General features: G+C 52.3%; 1 long non-coding RNA gene across 2 annotated transcripts; it reads left to right on the plus strand.

The window, feature by feature from the left end:
* Window positions 1-5,723: 5,723 nt before the first annotated feature.
* LOC128772931 (uncharacterized) lies at window positions 5,724-16,636 on the plus strand. 2 transcript variants are annotated; one of them, XR_008417010.1, is made up of 4 exons: window positions 5,724-5,861; window positions 10,984-11,081; window positions 11,217-11,768; window positions 15,190-16,636. It is a non-coding gene; the product is annotated as an uncharacterized LOC128772931 (long non-coding RNA). The 2 variants fall into 2 exon arrangements; XR_008417009.1 differs by lacking the exon at window positions 15,190-16,636 and adding an exon at window positions 12,073-12,232.
* The last annotated feature ends 3,094 nt before the right edge of the window (window positions 16,637-19,730 follow it).

Consider the following 19,730-nt stretch of genomic DNA (forward strand, 5'->3'; position numbering starts at 1 on the left):
GGGGCTCAGGATGGGAGCCCCTCAGGAGTTGTCAGCTGTGGGATTGGCCGTGGGCACCCAGGAGCACGTGTACAAGGGAAGCTCCAGGAAGCCACAAGTCAGGGTCCTCTCAGAAAGTGGTTTGGCTGAGGAGCCAGGCAAGGTCTGGGGGCCAGACACCTGCCTGGGAGAGGACCGGTGGGTAGCAGCAGCCGTTGGGACCCACGGACGTAGGGAAGAGTAGCTCTAGGGGGCTGAGATGGGACCCCCTGGGTAGGCTTCTCTTTCTCATAAATGGAGCCCTCATGGAGAAGACAGACTTGGGGTCCTGGGTTCCCTGTCACAGGAGGCATGTAACGCAGGCTGAGGGCTGTTTCTGAGGGGGTTTTGCAGTAGGTGGTGACGGACATGAGACCAGAGAATCTGCATCTAGTCGGGTGGCCACTGCTTCCTAAATGTGAAACGGCCTCTTGCTGGCTCCGGCTCTGACTCATGCTGCGGTCGGGCCCGCGCACCTGCCGTGTACATGGAGGCCTCCTGCGTTGCCAGAGAGAGCCTCTGTCCCTTCCTGGGTCTCAAGCCCCGCGTCTTGGGGGCTGCCTCCCTTCCTCCCACGCCCTTCCCTCCACACCCCTTCCAGGGCAGGCCTCTGAGCCAGTGTTTCCTGCATGGTCGGGCATGAAGGGAGACATGGAGGGAGGTCTGGCAGCAGCTGCCGGCCCGCCTCCCCAATTCTGGATGGCCTGGGGCTGCAGCTGACAGGCTGGCCGTGGGAAGGGGGCTCCCGAGATGCTTCCTTAGACGTGTAATTGGGATTGCATGGCTTGGTAATTAGAAGGAGCACACTCTTCTGTAAATGACTGTAATTATTGCTACTTTCTGCAGCCAAACCAGGAGTTTCGGGCATCACCTGGGGGAACTGGGGTGAAAGGCAGAGGGGAAGGGAGGGGATGGCTTGGGTGCACAGGGTCGGCTGTGGGCCAGACACCCCCCCCCCCACACACACACTGCCCAGGCCCCTCCACAGACCCCTGGGGGCTCCAGACAGCCAACAGGCCTGGAGGCCATCTGGTTCAAAGCCCCAGTCTGACAGAAGGGAGAAGCCTGGAGAAGGGAAGGGACTTGCCCCAAGTACAGGGGTGCCAACAGCAGAACCAGCACAGGAGCACCCCCCCCCCCCGGTTTCTGGTCCATGCCAAGCACTCTCTCCTCTCCTGGTCTTTCCCTGGCACTCCCTTCAGCCTGGCACACTTCCCACCCCTCTCTGGGATCCTCTGAAATCTTCCCTCAGGTTCCATGTGGCACCACCTCCTCCAGGAAGGCTTCCTTGAACCTCTGGGTAGGGCCAGTGCCTCCTCAGGTTCTCCATGGCCCCACTGTGTCCCTTTGTCCCTCCCTGACGACCCCACCCCGGGTGGGGCTGCCTTCCTTACTCAGCTAGTATGATCTCGGGGTCACGGACCACACTCTATTCCTAGTGGGGGACTGGAGCTGGGTGGCAGTGGCTTTCGAGAGCTGGCTAAATTTTTAGGAATTTTGTGAACGGGTTGTTAAGCTCGGCCATTGTTAATAATTACATTTTACAAACTCACAATTAAAACCAGTCTCTTCAAAAGGGAAATGCATGCTAAAAACTCACCACTTCCCAATTATCTTCCTGATATCTAAACTAAGGTTATTTAGGGGCGCCCGGGTGACTCGTCAGTTAAGCGTCAGACTTTGGCTCAGGTCATGATCTTACAGTTCTTGTGGGTTAGAGCCTCGTGTCAGGCTCTGTGCTGACAGTTCGGAGCCTGGAGCCTGCTTCGGATTCTGTGTCTCCCTCTCTCTCTGCCCCTTCCCCACTCACACTCTGTCTCTCGCTCTCAAAAAATAAATAAAACATTAGAAAAAAAAATTTTTAACTAAGGTTATTTATGGCTATCGTGTCGAGTGTGGACATACACGTTACAAAGGTGTGGACCAACTTGGCGTTCAGCGACATCACATTGGTGCCTTGATACCTGCCATGCTAGGAACGAGCAAATGCCACGTATCGGGGCCCTTCACCCCATCCCAGAGAGCTGGCTGTCAGACATTTCTCAGTGCACCGCTGAATTCACCTCTGACCTCCTGGCCCTTCCCGCAGTGCCGAGTGAGATGAGACAAGACGAGACAAAGAACGTACCCTTTGCCTTGGGAAGCAGGATTATAGGCTTCCAACATCTGCGCCAAGTGCTGGCTCTAGCCCTTGCCCTGTTTTCTTCCTGGGGCTTTCACGGGGACACAGGTCAGGCTTATGGCTGGGGCCTGTATCTGTGGGTACTGGGGTGCAGGGGAGTCAGCTTTCCCAGGCCAGGACCGAGGGGCCCCAGAGAGGCGGTAGGTGTGGGCGGCCTTGGCAGGGTGCACAGAGAGCAGAGCCCAGAGGAGGTCCCGCTGCTTCCCCTCCCAAACGGTCCATGGCAGTGTGCCACCTTCTTGCACCCCTCCCAGCCTGGCCGCGGCAGAAGGGGAGGGCAGAAAGGCCATGTGGCTGGGTGGGTTCGGAGAGGGTGCCTGAAGTGCTGCCCTCCCTTAGGACTGTGGGTAAGAACTGGCCTTTTCGGGTTCTTTCTCTTTTCTTTTCTTTTCTTTTTTTTTTTTTAGAGACAACATGCATGTGCAAGGGGAGGGGAGGGGCAGAGAGAGAAGGGGAGAGAGAATCCCAAGCAGGCTGGGCTTTGTAGTGTCAGCACAGAGCCCCACACAGGGTTCAATCCCACGACCCTGGGATCATGACCTGAGCTGAAATCGAGTCAGATGCTCAACTGACTGAGCCACCCAGGTGATCCTGAGGGGGTGCCACTTTTAAGAAAGAACCTGGGGGAGAAAAAAAAAGAACACGAGGGGCGCCTGGGTGGCTCAGTGGGTGGAGCTGCTGACTCTTGGTTTTGCCTCAGGTCGTGATCCCAGGGTCGTGGGATCGAGCCCTGTGTGGGGCTCTGCCCTGGCAGCGTGGACTCTCTCCCTCTTTCTCTGCCCCTCTCCCACTCGCACGTGCGCGCTCTCTCTCTCTCAAAATAAATAAACATTAAAAAAAAAAAAAGCCCACCCTTTGGGCAGCAGACCCTTTAACATCCCAGAAAGTCAGGGATGAGGAAGAAGACAGGCGGAGCACTTTCTACCCATTGCCTCATCTAACAGTCCTGCTCTCCCCTCATCATACAGAAGGGGACACCCATGAACTTGCAGCTCATCTAGCCCAGGGGTTTCCTGCAGCTCTTCTACAATGTTTCCGAACCAGGGGCAATGTTGCCCCCTAGGGCACATTTGGCAACACCTGGAGACATTATTTTATTGTCACAACTGGGAGGGGGACGGTACTGGCATCTAGCGTGTAAAGGCCATGGATGTTGTTATTAAACATCCTACAATGCCCAGCCGCCCCCCGCCCCCCTCCCAAGAAAGGATGGTTCAGGCCAAAACATCAACAGTGTTGAGGCTGAGAAACCTGGATCTGGAAAGATGTACTCAGACACACCCGTGCAATGTCAGTCCCCAGTTAAGAACCCTGGTCTCCAACCTCTTAATTTGTAGAAGAGGAATGCACAGAAGGCAGAGTGGATACATGGCTGGTTCAAGGTCACCCAGCAAGAACCCCTTGCAGCCTGTGCAGTGAGCACAGCACCTGCACACAGCAGCAGCTCAGTAGGGAAGAAGGCCAGGAAAGGACTGGGTTCTGGCCTAAAACTCCTCAAGGTCTTCCTGGGCGGGACCCTCATCTATGTCTTCTTCATCCTTGTTGGACCCCAACCTTCCCACAGCCGGCACAGCCCCTGAGCAGCCCCTTCTTGACTGCAGTGAGGAGGCCTGAGCCAGGCTGAGGGTGGGCGGGGCTGCCAAAGGGACAAGGGAGGGGGTGGCTTGAAGCCAACTTCACACATCTAAGCCAGAGAAGCCACAGCGGTTGGCAGGGTATGCCATGGCAGTGGGCACTGGAGGGCTGGGTCCAGTTTCAGGCGGTGATGGGGCGGATATAGCCACCTCCCCACGGCTATGTCCCCGGCAAGGCACGTGGGGTATCTGTGGCGGGAAGGTCATATTTTCCGACCTTACTCGACAGATGACTCGAGGTCCTTGATTAGCTAAAAGCCCTTGTCTGGTGCCTGCTTCTGGAACTGGAGTTATGTCTGCGGGGACCCCAGCTGCCTCCTCCATTCTCCATCCTGCCCACCATCTTCACAGGAAGCAGAATTGCATAGTGTGGGCACACAGGCTCTATAGCTCCACTTCAGGGTTCATATCTGGCATTTATTTACTGGCTGTGTGTCCTTAGGCAAGTTATTCAGCCTCTCTGTTTCCTCATCTGTAGAATGGGGCTAACACCATTGCACCCACCCCTCATTCATAGGGTTGGTGGAAGGATCAAATGACGTAATTTCTTTATAAAGCCCTTAGGATGCCTTAGAGTAATCACTCAATAAACGTGAACTATTATTGGTATTTTTTTTTTAAGCTACTCGTGTCCTCTGGAGTGGCTGTGAGCTAATCTAATCCATGGTTCTCTCTAGCATCTCCGTCTCTCTGCTGCCCTCTAGTGGACGCTGGCTGCACTGTCCTGAGGGGCGCTTGGTTGTGTCCACATAGGTAATTTCTTCAAATTTCAAAGGAAATCTGTCATTGAAGGAAACGTTATGATTGATTCTTGGATACAGTCAAACAACTAATTACTTCCCCTTCCTCCCAAGTAGAAGTCACTTGGAGTTGGTGTTCACATATTGGTTTGCTTGAAGCAGCACCCTGTTGTAGTGGAAAAGCTACAAGGGGGGGGGGTGCTTCTTGACATTGACGTTAATTGATCATTTTTAGTTTTTGCAGGTGTGATTACCTTTAACCCCAACACATTTCTGCAAACTTCCTCATTCGACTGTTGAAGCCAAACGTGATCACCCACACCCCCAGCGTGAGGATAACTTGTTCATTTCCTCAGATTCTGTCTCTTCCTCTTCCTCCTACAGTTGGATGTGGAAACTGGGGAGCAGCAGAGACCATGTCTGTTTTGCTCACCGCTCTATCCCTGGTGCCCATGGCAGGGTCTGGCACATGGTCGATGTTCAGTTCCTGTCTGTGAAATGGGTAAGGCACTCATGGCAACCACGTGGCCTTGTTGCTCCCTGCCCCGCTTTCCTCCTATTGAATGGGGCCACCACACAAGGGTGGGGGGATCTTCTGAGGCATTACTGGGGGAGGGGAGGCCCTGTGCTGAGCGCTGATGGAATCTGGGAAGAGACTTATTTAAAAGGAAAGATGAAAGTAAAGGGAGGGCTTGGCTGTTGGTGAGAGGGGGCGAGTGGGTTGGAGAAGGTCTGGACACCGACCTGGTTTGGCTGGTGGGAGGTTAGACCACGGGAAGGGGCAGCAAGAGTTCTGAACTCAGGCTGTCCCGGAGGCCCCCCAATAGGGGGAGTCTGAGTTATGGAGCTGCCAAGGCTACCCGAGGGAGCCTGGAACTTGGTCTCCCGCGGCACACCTGTGCCTGGGGACAACATGGCCAATGCTTACCCCGGATGCCGGATCAGCTCTGCAGCTCGGGTCCTGGCCTAAAAAAGGAACGCGCAACACCTGCGCCAGGTCTGTTGCCCTTCCCCACGCAGTCTTTATCCAGGTTTTTGTCTCTCAGCTCCGCCCTGGCCCCGCCCCTCACCCCCAGCCAATCGGAGAGCCCCAGCAACCCCCACGTCCAATGCGGAGCCTCTCGGCCCAAGCCCCGCCCCGCCTCCACCTGCAGCCGCGGCAGTGGACACTTTGCGATGCTGGGTCACTTGCGCTTGTTCGCGGAATCCTGGGCCTCTCCTCCGCTCTTGTGGGTACTGGAAGGGATGGCGACCTGGGTGCCTGACGCAGAGCCAAGCGTGTACCCGGTCAGTGCCCGCTCTCGAGATCACCCTATCTGGGGGCGGCACCTTCTTCACGTGCGCCCTCCTCCCTGTCCGCTCTGGGACTATTTAGCCTTCACTGCTGAGGCAGACTTTGTAGCCCCAATAAGTCCACCCTGGGCTGGGGCTGGCTGTCCCGTCCCCTCGCTGGCCCCGCTGTAGGGTCCAGACTTAGCCCCTTTCTCTCGGTCCTCTGCCTCCCGAGCCCATCATCGTCGTAAACCCAGGCAGCTTGGGTGTCCCAGCCCAGCCCAAGGCCCTTGCCATGGGCTTTGGCTCCACCTAGTGGCACAAAGTGTAACTTCAGAGGCACTGACAGGCTGGGGCGAAGGTGGCGGCGGCTGGTATGCAGGGGATACCTGGACACGGCCCGGTGACAGCGGAGTGAGTCCGAAGTGGCCTTTCTCTGCCTCAGCCCATCCCCTCCCTCCGCTTCCGAGGGGAGGCCGGGATGCTGCGGGAGGTTCTTGCCAAGCACAGATGCCCCTTCAGTCCCCTCTGCCCCCAGAAGGCTTTGGTGACCTAACAAGCAAGGACTCTCAGAGGAATTGGTGCCCCTGCCCCCCATCTCTGGGCTGGCCCTGACACCTGGCTGCTGCTGCTGCTGCTGCTGTCCCAGGGCTCCCACAATCCTAAGAGATCCTGCTTCCGTTCCCCTGAGTACTGGCACTCAAACCAGCCCTCTTTCCACTTTTCTCCCTGCCTTCATGCCGGCTTCTTCTCAGCCATTTGCTCTCTGCCCTATCTCATCACCCTCTGTATGTGCCACTGTGTCTACATTTCCCGCCCTCCTGGTGGTGCGCTGCCCTGGTGCCATGGAGAAGCTTCTCACAGCCCTCTGGCCCCTGCATCCACCTGTCTCTGTAGTCCCCAAATTCGTTTGCCTCCAGTACCCACCACCCTCAGGAGGGACAAAGTGCCTGTGCCACCCTCTGAGGCTGGCTTGTGTCAGCCTCTGTGCCCTCAGCAACTCCAGCCGCTGGTGGCAGTAAAGAAGTCCTTTCTCACATGACAGGGCATGAGGGGACATGACATTGCTTCCTGCCCTGCTCTTAATTGGTTCCGTTGTCTTCCTGATCTGGAGCTGGACCCTGCCTCCACAGTCCAGCCAAGGCGATGTTTGTCCTTAGGGCGTGTGTGTGTGTGTGTGTGTGTGTGCGTGCGTGCATGTGAAGGGTTGTATGCTTTGGGTGGAAGTTAGGGAAGACCCGCCGGCCCAGGTTACTTCAATGTTGCCCGTCAGAGGAACCCATGGTCCGAGCCTCCAAAGGGACCATTTGAATATTTGACAGGAAAAAAAAAAAAAAAAAAGATTGGCTCTAAAATAAGAATACTGCAAAATTGAAATCAATAAATTCTTAATCAAATGTCCAACTGTAACATTATATCAACCTCATTAATTGTTAAATTTAGTATGCATAAAATTTTTATTACATTTGAAGGAATGTGTGGGCTGGGTTTTACGAGAATTCCCAATTGTAATTTAAATCAGTTACTCCTAGCCAAACGGTTTCAAGAGCAAAATTATAAATATCCTTTCAAAAATATTACAGCAGGTTTTTAATGTTTTAATATGTTTGCACTGATATAGGGCAGAGCTGTCAGAAACAGAAATGCCAGGGCTTGCAGAGGTCCTACAAACAGCTTTTTGTCTTAGGGTGAAGCAGGAGGCAGGCGTCAGTGAGGATGAGGGGGTGGGGGTGGTGATGGGGCACAGGAAAGTCTCAGGGGACAGGATGGAGACAGTGATGGTGACAGGGGGAGGGAGGTATAGTGTCTTCTTTTACTTCCTTTTGTTAAATTTTATTTTTTATGTCTTCTTTTACTTCTTCAGGAAGTGTTACTCAACCCCTTAAGTTGGGGTGCAGGGGCTCCTCTGGACTTGTGGGGTCATGGGGTCTTATAGGAGCAGGGAGGGGCCACACTGTCGCTGAGTGAAGATTAGGGTTCAGGCTTGAGCTCACCCACGGGGAGTCCATGTGCCCAGTCCTCAGCCCAAGAGGAATAAGTTCTTCTAGGAGGGCTGTGATGAGAGGCATCTGGGGCCAGCCCTCAGAGGTGCCTTTTGCAGGGATCCCCAAACTGGGAACCCTCCTTTGCTAAGGGCTCTGGGCCCTTGGCTTCCGGGTCCTGTCTTCCTCCCACCCCCACCCTACTTTACTGCCACCTCAAAAGTTCTGTCAAGTCAGTCCCATATTTTCCTTCATTTCATTCTCTCTGGTTAGAAGGACTAGCCCAGGATCCACCAAAAGTTCCCCAAGTGGGATCCCCTTTCCTTCAGGGCACAAACACTCAGTCTTTATAAACCCTGGTTATGTGATGGCCAGCCTGGGTGGGGAGGACAGATGTTGTCATTTCTTCCTGGGAAGATCTCATGACCCACAAATGGCCACATGACCCCTCCCAAGGCCAAAAAAAAAAAGGGGGGGGGTGAGGAGAATAAAGAACAGTGAACAGCAAAAGGAATTTAGTGTTAACAATAATAAAGTTTTGAGTTGCATTTTGCTACTTAAATTTTTTTTTTTAACGTTTCTTTATTTTTGAGACAGAGAGAGACAGAGCATGAACGGGGGAGGGTCAGAGAGAGAGGGAGACACAGAATCTGAAACAGGCTCCAGGCTCTGAGTGGTCAGCACAGAGCCAGACGCGGGGCTCGAACTCACGGACCGCGAGATCATGACCTGAGCCGAAGTCGGACGCTTAACCGACTGAGCCACCCAGGCGCCCCATGCTACTTAAAATTAGATATGTCACAACCTTGTGGCCTGTCACTGGGCTGGTTTCTCTCCAAACTGTTTGGGTCCTGCCTACTCCCCACCCCAGACCCTTTGTTTGGAGTGCGGGTCGTGGCATGAGAATGTAGAAGAAACTCCCTCCCTCTGAGAAGGGAGTGGGGAGGGTGCGGCTTGACCTCGGGGTGGCCTGATGCAGCCTGGAGCTGTGCATGAGTAAAGAAACAAGGAAAGAAGCATAGTGTTCATGTGTGGTGTTTATATCCTAACCGAAGCCACAAGACAGTGGGAGGGGGGTATTAAATTCAGTGACGTTAGCTTGGCTACTCCGAGAACCTACACAGTTTCTGAATGTGCTCTTCCAACACCTAGAAAGAAGCAGAAGTGAGTAGGCCATAAAAGCCCAGGAAGAGGCCCACGAGGTGGACCTGCTTCTGAATGTTTCATTATTTTAATCCTTGCAACAATCCCAAAAGCAGATATGATTCCCCATTTTAAAGATAAGAAAGTTAAGGCTCAAGTAGCTTGCTCAAGGCCACACTTGGATTGGAACCCACATTCATCCGGCTCCAAAGCCTTTGCCCGTTTCACGACGCACACGTGTATTACTGGGGCGTCTGGGTGGCTCAGTTGGTTCAGCATCCAACTCTTGATTTAGCCTGTGGCCAGGATGCATGAAAGGAGAGGCGAGAGACAGGAAGAGAGTTAGAGAGTGTATGAGCCCTGGAGTACTATTGGATCACCAGCTTTTTACCTTGACTTTTCAAATTTATGTCAATGAATTTTTATTTATTTGTGTATTTATTTTTGTTGAAGCCTGTTTGAGCTGGATTTTTGCCACTTGCTACTGCAAGAATTCTAGCTAATACTATTCTACAATTAAATGTGGTACGGACACGGAGCTCTTCCCTGCTGGAAAGGGAAAGGTGACTGGGGTAGTCACAGTCCTTGATGGCAAGTGACAGAAAGCCAGCTGGAGTTAGATGATGCAGACTGGGGGTTTACCAGAAGGCCAGAGGAGTAGCTGGGCCTCTAGGGCCCTGGGAACAGGAGCCAAGTCCCGGCTGTGACTAGTGTTCTCTGTGGTGCTATTCTCTGAGTTGCTCTGGCTCTGGCTTCGTCCTGCCTGTTGGCTTTTTCCCCTCTGGGTGGACAGAACATGGCCTTCTATCTCAGCATTTGGCCACTATCGGAAGACTGATGCTGTTTCCTCACTTGAACTTCAGAATGTTCATGAATGGCCCGGTCTGGGTCAACTGATACTCAAGGAGAACTGTCATCTGTGACCAGAGGGGAGGGTTACTTGGGACTCACCTCTGTTTTGAGGGTCTTTTCCAGAGGAGAGGGGCTTCTCATGAGACGGGGAGCCCCCTTACAAAAGTGTCTTCCACAGGAGTGCGAGTATTGGTCAGCTAGTCTGTCTAAGACCCCGCGCTGGGGGCCATCTGGGGTTCCAGGAGCATTCCTGCTCCCTGCAGATTTTGCAGGGATTGAACGATAGACCCAGATGTCAGACAGGGTCAGGTTCTTGGCTTCACTCTTGGAGAAAGTGGGTAGAAGGACCAGGCTCCCTTCCTGTTCTTTCCTGACTTGGCCTAACTTACTGTGACCAAGACTGCTAGCTGACTATGTTGTCACCAAAGGGAAAACTGCATTTCCCAGCCTCCCCGTAGCTAGGTGCACTCGTGTGGTCAGGTGCAGCCAATGAGATGTACTTGGACTTGTGTGGTACCTCGAGGCTCCCTTTCTGTGGGAGAGAATACGCTCCTATCTTGGGTAAGCCTGTACTTTGGATTTGCTGCTTATCCATCTGAATCTGATCCCAGTCGATATAATCACCATCTTGGTCACAGACAACATTCTAGATGGATCTAAATGTGTACTAGCTCCACTCTGAGGACTACAGGGAGGCTACGGAATGCGGGAAGCAGGAGGGGGAGGAGGGGATGTGGGCTTTGTAAGCGCCGGCCAGCCCTCCCGAGAGAGCCAGGAAGGACTCTGGCTCCCGCTCACTGGTCCAGCCTCACCCATCAGAGAAGTCGGGGTGAGGTGGGTGCTGATTTTTCCATGAGCAGATGAGGGGCCTGAGCATTTGCCAAGGGCCCCAGAGCTGGTAGGGGGTAGATATGAAACTTGACCACATATTTGGCAGACTCTTAAAATTGTTGACGCTTTTCCCGCTACTTGTGGGTGTTTGTCTGAGTCGGAGGTCGAAGGCGTAGGGAGGCACGTCCAGAGCGACCTGGTGTAGTGCGGAGGGTGTGAGACCCATGCAAACCTGAATGCACGAACCTGTCTCATTTCTGGGGCCCGATTAGTGTGTCTTCCGGGCTTTGGTTTGAGCTCAAAAATCTGACATTTAAGCATTCTCATAGGGAAGCAAAATGAGAAAATGCCGTCTGTGTGACTGTCCCAGAGTTTCTCCTGAACCGAGTCTCCTCATCAGCCTCCTCCTGGGCTAGTTGTCACTTAGGTAAGAGCCCGCCGGCCCCTCTGCTCAGGGCAGCCTCGTGAGTGGGTGGGCAATATCCTGGGTCCCTTCTAGGCCATGGGCGTGCTTGCCCTTGTGGACCCTATGACTCTGTACTGTCTTCTCCGTTTCTACAAGGCCATCAGGAGCTATTCGATTCCAAACAGCAGAAACCCCAACTCAAACCGGCTGAAAGTATAAGAGGACTCATCAGCTTACGTCCTGGAAAGTCTCAAAGTAGGTCTGGCTTCTCGACACCTTTCTATGAAACCCCCCGTTGTAATTCCAGGATGGTTGCCAAACATCTCCGGGGCTGCAGGCTTCCTCCGTGCAGATTCAAATATGCCCACGAGTGCCCTGACACTTCCTTTAAAAGGTGGAGCCAAGTTCCCTTCTCCTTGAGTGCTCTTCCAACACCTAGAAAAAAGCAGAAGTGAGTAGGCCCTAAAAGCCCAGGAAGAGGCCCACGAGGTGGACAATGGAGGCCTCTGACCAACAGCCAGGGAGAACCATGCCCCCTGCCAGTGGCCACTGAAAGGTCTTGAAGCAGGGCCACTTTAATCCAGTGAGCTTGGCAGTTGGTCCTCAGCCCCGGCCGGACCTCAGGTGACAGCAGCCCCTCGTGAGAGACCCTGAGCTGCAGCCACCCAGCAGAAGCTACTCCTGGATCCCCGGCCCATGGAAACTGAGGTAACAAACATTTGTTGTTTTAAGCCACAGTTTTGGAACAGTTGGTTAAGCAGCAATAGACAACATATTCAGCTTGTCCAGGGAAGACGATGTGCTTCTAGAAGTTTGTTCAGGAAAGAGAAGAAGCTTCTGTCTCAGAAGCCTCCAGCAAAACCTTCCTCATAGAGGAATGTGGGGGCCACTCAAAGTACTTGGCTCTAAGTCAGGAATTCGTGAATTTTACCTTGGTTCTGCAATTCTGTGAAGGAAAACAAGTTGATTGCTTTTCTTTTCTGTTCTGTTCTTTTTTTTTTTTTTGTGGAAGCTCATTGCCCCAGTGCTGCCTGTGAGACATGACCTTCCCCGACTGATGTCATTCCAGGCTCAAGGTCATCAGTGAGGCAAAACAGCTCCCTCTAAACTCTCTTTATCAGAAAGTTCATGCCTGGTTGGGGCAGTGGTCCCTCCTCCTGGGAGAGCAGTAACCACTCTTGATAAGTGCAAATATATATGTATATACACATGTGTGTGTGTGTGTGCGTGTAGATATATGTATTTTATTTATTTATTTATTTATTTTGCTAAAAAACTGCTCTAAGTTGTTTTTTTTTTTTAAGTTTTTATTTATTTTTGAGACAGAGACAGAGCATGAGTGGGGGAGAGGCAGAGAGAGAGGGAGACACAGAATCCAAAGCAGGCTCCAGGCTCTGAGCTGTCAGCACAGAGCCCAACACGGGGCTCGAACTCACAAACCAAACCGTGAGGTCATGACCTGAGTGGAAGTCGGACGCCCAGTCGACTAAGCCACCCAGGCGCCCCTACTGCTCTAAGTTTGTTGAAAATGGTCCAACACTATGTGAATCCTGGGTCAAGTGACTGTATAGGGACAACATTCACTGTCATGGGTGATCTATGGGCTGCCAAACGTAACAGAAGGGGTCAGGAGGACAACAGTTTGCGTGTGTGTGGTAACAGCTTTATTGAGATATAATTCACATACCACACAATTCATCCACTTAAAAGGCATAACCCAGCATTTTTTAGTATATTTGCAGAGTTATACAACAACCACCATAATCAATTCTAGAACATTTTCATGTTCATCACCCCAAAAATAAACTTCATACCTTGTAGATATTATCCCCTCTACTTTCTGTCTCTTGTTGGTGTGTTTTAAATATATCTTTTGTTTGCCAGCAGATAAGATTCTGAAAAAAACGGAGAGAAGTTATATTGTCCAATGTAAAATATAAGATATAGCGTAGATTGTTGTCATGAAATGTTCTCCATGGCTTGTGTGTGCTTTCTGACATATACATTTTTATCCAATGGGCTGTAGTTTTGTTGAAAGTCTATTACGATTGATCTTTGTCATCTGGGAAGGTGTTGGGTGCAGGGTGGGGATATGTGGGGGGTGCTGGCCTTGGCTGGGATGGACCTTGTGGTGTGGTATAGTGGTAGGGGTTGTCAAGGCAGTCCAGAGAGCTTGTGTGGGGACAGGGAGAAGTTGACATTCCGGGTTGGGTGGTGACCTGATTTGCCAAGATCTTGGAGTGAGTCCAGAGTGGCCTGACCACAGACCTCACTCAAGAGACCCAGGGCTCCTTCTGAGTCAGCCATGTTGAATCTTGGCTCCAGATCAGGGCCAGCTGAGGAGGAATGACGAGGATTGGGGTTCAAGGTGAAATTCTTTTGTTTTGAGTTTCTTCAAGGCCTAGTGCATGAAGGCCTTCTCAAACCTCCTCTTCCTCTCCGGACTTCCCATCTGTCATCAGCCAGGTGCCTACTATGTGAAAGTCTGCAGTGATCGCTGAGTTAGCCTCACACAGGCTGGGGGTAGGAACCAGCCATGCCTCTCCAAATGGCCACTCTTGATTTGGGTCCCAGTAGCTTTGCGGTTGGGTGGGTGGGCTCAAGGCCTGGCTTCAGGCCTGCCTCTGTTTCTGCTTTGTTCTAGTGACTCAGGGCAGGTCTCTGCCCCTCTCTGGATCTCGGTATTCTTCTCTCTATAAGGGGAGACCAAAGAAATGATACCTAAGGGCCTTTCTCACAGGTCTCAGCCTGTTCAGTTTAGGGGCACTGGTCACTGGCCTACAGGCACAGAGTGACACAGAGTCACAGAGTGCTTATCATTTGCCTTCATTTGGTTCCCTTAGGCCTTCTCAGCAGCATGGCAAGGGGACTGAGAGTCCAGGTCTGGGAGAAGGACCCCCTGGGATTTTTTTTAAAGTAGGCTCCACACCCAGTGTGGGGCTTGAACTCACAATCTTGAGGTCACGGAGCCAAGGGACCAGTCTCCCCAAGGGAGTCCCTCCCCAAGGACGGAGCTCCCCAAGGGACCACCTGGGTTTTGATCTCAGCTGTGCCTCTGGTTAGTGTTGTAACTTCAGGCAGATACCCATCCTGTCTACACTTTGGTTTCCTCATCTCTAACACAGGGAAACTATTAGGACCTACCTCGTGGTGAGATGACGAATAAGCGGAATAATGCACGTAAGGTACTCTGCACACAGGAAATGTCCAGTATGTTCTAGGACACGCATGTGGAAAGTTATGGGGCTTGCCCAGGGGTAGAAATGGAAAACCAGGATCTTCTCAATGTTCCCAAATCCAGATGCTTGTGAGGCAGGGGGCCTGGGAGCACACCTCTCTACTTCTGTTGGGCACTGGTCTCGTTTGTTTCCCCTTAGCAGTGTGTTGACAGGGGCCATGGGAGATTCTGGAGCAGTGGGCCAGGGTACTGGGATGCGAGGGATGTGGGTGGCCTGGGGAGTGAGCTGTAGGTAGTTGGACAAGGCCATGTCCTGCTCACGGGGGGCCAAGTTCTTCACTCTTATAGGAGTGCAGTGTGGTGAGACACGGTGCCTAGGGCGTCACTTTCCTTCTCGCAACTGTCTCTCCCCACTGTCGTCCCGAGCCCTGCTCATCATTGCCAGGCATAGTGTGGAACTTTCTGTGGAGCCCATTTCCCTCCTGTCCCCACTGGCCTTGCCCCACTCCCTCAGTCCCCTCCACCCAGGCTCTGGGCCTGCTCCCCACTCTCCTGACCCTATCTCCTACCTGGGCTCTCTTCCCTCTGCTGCTCGCCACCTGAGCAGGTTCCCCTTAGTTGGCCCAGGCACCCTGAGATCAGCTGAGGAGGGTGCTGCCCCATCCAGGCCCTGTCCAGGTGCCCTTTCCCCATGGACGCGCTTCTCCAGGGGGAGGTCCACACCCAGGAGTCATGGAGCGCAAGGCCTGTGGGCAGGGTTCCGAAGACAGTGTCCCCCGACTTCCAGTTGGACCCTATCGGGGGTCCAACTCATTGGACAGAGGTGGACCCTCAGAGATGCATCCGTGTCTCAGGGTAGCCAGTCGGTAAGAGGTGGCGCCCTAGTCCGGGCCGGTTTCATTCCGAGCTGCGATCTAACTCCCTCTGTTCCATGCGTCATTTGTTCTCTAGAATGATCCTTCGACGGCTGCCTTGGAGAGTGCACGATGGACAAGAGCCCAGCAGACTGTGGATGGTGCCCTCAGCTGGCCTCAGTAAGGCAGTTCGGGGTACAGGACACAGACGGCACAAAAACTGACAGGAATGAGAAGTGCCAGCTCTGGCTGAGCCTATCCGCTCTCCCCTGGAGATGTGGCCCTCTCCTGCCTCTTGCCAGCCTTCTGTACATGCTCCTTCTTTGTCCTCTTCCTGGGGTTCTCATCTTCTCCCACTCCCACCCTTGGGGGCCCCTGAACTTCATCCTTCTCCTTGGAGGCTGGAAGCCTCCCTGCGGCCTCGATTTCGTGCTGCTCCCCTGGACTGTACCCTCCATGAGGACAGCGCCCGTGTGTCCCTCCCCTCTGTGTCGTCACCTAGCCCAGTGCCTGGAATAGAGGAGTGGAACGCTACAGGTGTGGGAACAAATCAATACACCTGTCCCCACCACGGTCTGGTCCCACCCGACCACCCAAGTTGACCTCGAACCTTAGAGTTTTGAACTTAAAAGAGTAAGGCACAGATAAGCCCAATCACAGCGTGTGATGTGGCTTTTCTAAGAGATAGTTCAGGAGCATTGAATAATACGTGGAAAGTACGAATGCCAGTTTTGGTGCAAATGCAGTAGGACACGAAACTGTGCAAACCCGATGACCATAGCTATGTGCACAGACCCCCCTGAAGGGCTTCTGGGTCAGTGTGGTGAGGTTTGCTCTCTGGCGACATCAGCCATGGCGAGGCACGTGAGAGGTTCCATACCGAAAACGTGGAAGATTGTTCCTCAGGGCAAATGACCAGCCTAAGTGAAGAGTCATGTAGCCGCTGACTTTGGAGATCTGTCAGAGTCCTTCCTGATGAGGCTGCTACAGCGGGACGAGTGCCACTAACGTGCTCCAAACTTGCCAGCCTTCTGGGTTCTGCAGGACTTCTAGCAGACTGCCCCAAATTGGTAGGCATTTCAGGAAACTTCTAACATGAAAGACAGGGTCCAAAACAAACAGAAAAAGGAACCCAGAGGAAACAGGGACAATACAGAGAGCAAAAGAAAACAAAAACCCCCAAACACACAAAAACCCCAAACAACTAAACAACAACTGTATGATTAATATCTTTAGAGAGTTTTGAGGATCTGTTATGTCCATATTGTGTCCATAATCCAGTGGAGGGGTTGGAAGCGAGAGCAGGGAATCTCTCATTAGGTGGGATGAGAAGACATGGAAGAGAAAAGAAAAAATCAGCAGCAGGTAAATCCAGGAAGTTCCTATATGATGAACGGGAGTTCCAGAAATAGAGAAGGGAGGAAATGGAGGGGGAAATTCTTAAATAAACCGTACAAGAACGTGTCCAGAAATTTGAGGACGTGAGTCTCCAGATTAGGAGGGCTTACCAAGTACCCAGCCCGGACCCGATGAGTTTGACTGTGTTGAGAAGAGAGTTCCATTCCCCTCTGGGAAATGGCATCAAAAGTTGCGAGGGCCGGAGCAGAGGACTGCTATTTTCCCCTATAAGCTTTGTAGTAACATGATGGTCAGTTGCAGATGTTAGCCTAGTGAGGCTGCCGTCCTCAGTTATTCAAGCACGAATGTAGGTGCTGCTGTGAAGGCAGTTTGTAGATGTGATTTAGATCCATAATCGGTTGACTTTAAGTAAAGAAGATCACCCTAGACAATCTGGGTGGACCTGGTTCAACCAGTTGAAGGGCCTTAAGAGCTGAGATGCCCCTGAAGGGGAAGAAATTCCACCCGTGGGCTGGGCTGCAGCTTCCGCTGGTGCAGAGTCCCGCCTGCGCTTCTAACGGCACCACCTGTGGATTTCAGACTTGCCCAGCCAGCCCCACGTTGCATAAACCAATCCCTTACGCGCCTCCTACTAGTTCTGATTCTCTGGTTGAACCTGTAACAGACTTTTAGCAACATCATTGTATATTATTGTATCATTCAGAGTTCCTAGTTATCAAGAACAGAATTCACTCCGGCTAATATTTCCTAGGGGAGAGTTTATCAAGAGATACTATGTAGTTCACAGACTCTCGGGGAGGGTGGAGAATCGGGTGTCAGGAACGTCACCCGAATCCCATCCCAGAGCTGCCTCGGTGGCCACCCCCTGACCCGCACGGGTCTCCCGTGCTGCAGCTGGCCCTGGCTGCGGGTCTCTGCCATCACATGTGCCATAGTGGGTTTCACGTGGCTCTCCCCTCTTCGTGTCACTACCTGCTCAACCAAAATTTCATGAGGGGACGCCTGACTGGGGAGCCCCAGCTATCTGCTTGCATCCCAGGCAGGGTGCCCTGCATTCCAGGGACGCTGGAAAAGTGAGTTTCCGGTTTCTGCCTTGCGTGTGGAGTCCTTAGTTGGAGAATCTCCAAAAAAACCCAATCTGTGAGCATTTGTGCCTGGGCAGCCCCACCCTGGATACCCAGCAGGTTTTGATAAAAGCCAGGACCACATTCAGCGGTCCCGACTACAGTGAGAGTCTTCCGGCTGCCACCAGAGCCAGCCGGACAGATGTTTGGGTGTGGCGATGCTGTCACCACTGCCGGGACCCGCTGAGGGAACTGCGGCCTCTTCCCTGCCAGGTGGCAGTGCCCCGCACAGTTTCTGGGGGGCCCAGGCTTCCAGTACTCCTCCCCATTCTCGGTGTGGGGTCAGGGTGGCCCATGCTGTGCCCCAGTGACTATGCGCTGTCCCTTGACCCAGGGACTTCCTTCTCCCTCCACCTTAGGAGCAGGGAGCAGCACCTAGCTTGAGTCAGGTTTAACTCCTACTTAGTGAGGCTGTGTCCTCTTTGTAAAGGCCTGTTGTTTTTTATAGGAAAAAGAATCTGTTAGAAAAAGACGACTTTTTTTTTTTTCCTTTACATTTTTATCACGGTAACTTATATTCCCTAAAACGCAAATATCACAAATTCATGGCTCAGGTGAATTTTCACACGTGTGAACACACAGATCAGGACAGAGAACATTTCTAGCACCCCAGAAAGTTCTCTCATGCCTTCTCCCAGTCATTACCCCACAAGAGAACCACTTCTAACACCACACGTTCATTTAGCCGATTCTTGTGCTTGACTCGAGTGGAGTCCGACAGCATGGAGTCTTCTGGGTCCGGCTTTTTTCACTCAACATTAAAGACTCAGGAGATTTTAATTTTTCTTGTTTCTCCTTTTCCTCAGTGTTCTACAAGGAACAAACACAACTGTAACTTAGTTTATTTTTTTATTTTAGAAACATTTTTAAATGTTTTTATTTATTTTTTTGAGAGAGAGAGAGAGCGTGAGAGACAGAGACAGAGCACAAGTGGGGGAGGGGCAGAGACAGGGAGACAGAATCAGAAGCAGGCTCCAGGCCCTGAGCTGTCAGCACAGAGCCTGACTCAGGCCTTGAACTCATGAATTGTGAGATCATGACCTGTACCGAAGTTGGATGCTTAACTGACTGAGCCACCCAGGCGCCCCTAGTTTATTTATTTATTAAAAAAAAAAAAATTTTTTTTTATATATGTATTTATTTTTGAGAGAGAGACAGAGTGTGAGCAGGGGAGGAGCAGAGAGAGAGGGAGACACAGAATCCAAAGCAGGCTCCAGGCTCTGAACTGTCAGCACAGAGCCTGACGCTGGGCTTGAACTCACAATCTGTGAGATCATGACCTGAGCTGAAGTCGGATGCTCAAACAACTGAGCCCCCGGGAGCCTCGCTCCTAGTTTATTTTTTATAGATAGTATCTTTAAAAATAAATGATAAGTCCTGGGGTCCCTGGGTGGCTCAGCTGGTTGAGCGACCCACTCTTGATTTCAGCTCAGGTCATGATCTCACGGTTCGTGGGTTCGAGGCCCGCTCTGTGCTGACAACGCAGAGCCTGCTTGGGTTCTCTCTCCCTCTCTCTCTCTGCCCCTCCCTTGCTTACGCTCTCTCTCTCCCCCAAATAAATAAACATTAAAAAAATAATGATAACACCTGCCATTTTCAGAAAATATAGATTTTTTTTTCCAAGCAGAAAAAGTAGAATTTTAAAAATCAGCGAACTATACATAAAACAGTTTATAATTACCTCTCTTTCTCTCTCTCTCTCTCTCTCTCTCTCTCTCTCTCTCAATCAACAATGGGGCCGCAACTAAGATGCAGGCTGGCCCAAAGCTGCAGGGTGGCTCTGACCTCCTCCTCCTGGGCCCCAGGTTGTCCTTGTATGCTGAGGGATGTCTGCCAGTGGCTGGGTCCCTACAGCAGGGCTCAGCCGGAGGCCCCAACACCCCAGCAGAAGAAAGGCACAAACCTGTACCATTTCAGGGATCTGCTGGAGCTGTAGTGAGGACAGAGGCAGAGGGGTCTTCCTGTGCTTCGGGAAGCCTTTCTGGCTGCAGAAATCCCAGACTGAGTCTCCCAAGTTTCCCAAGTCACCCCAAGTCTGGGAGGGGCTGTGTGTGGGCTGGAGCCAACAGGCCAAGGAGGGAGGCTGACGGCTTTGTCAGCTCGTTTAGCCTTGACTTGCTGCTTATAAGCTGGGCCGCAGGGGCCCAGGGCCAGA

This window comes from Panthera pardus, unplaced genomic scaffold, assembly GCF_024362965.1.
Source record: "Panthera pardus isolate Hobbes unplaced genomic scaffold, ASM2436296v1 HiC_scaffold_24, whole genome shotgun sequence".
In the NCBI taxonomy this organism is placed as follows: Eukaryota; Metazoa; Chordata; class Mammalia; order Carnivora; family Felidae; genus Panthera; species Panthera pardus.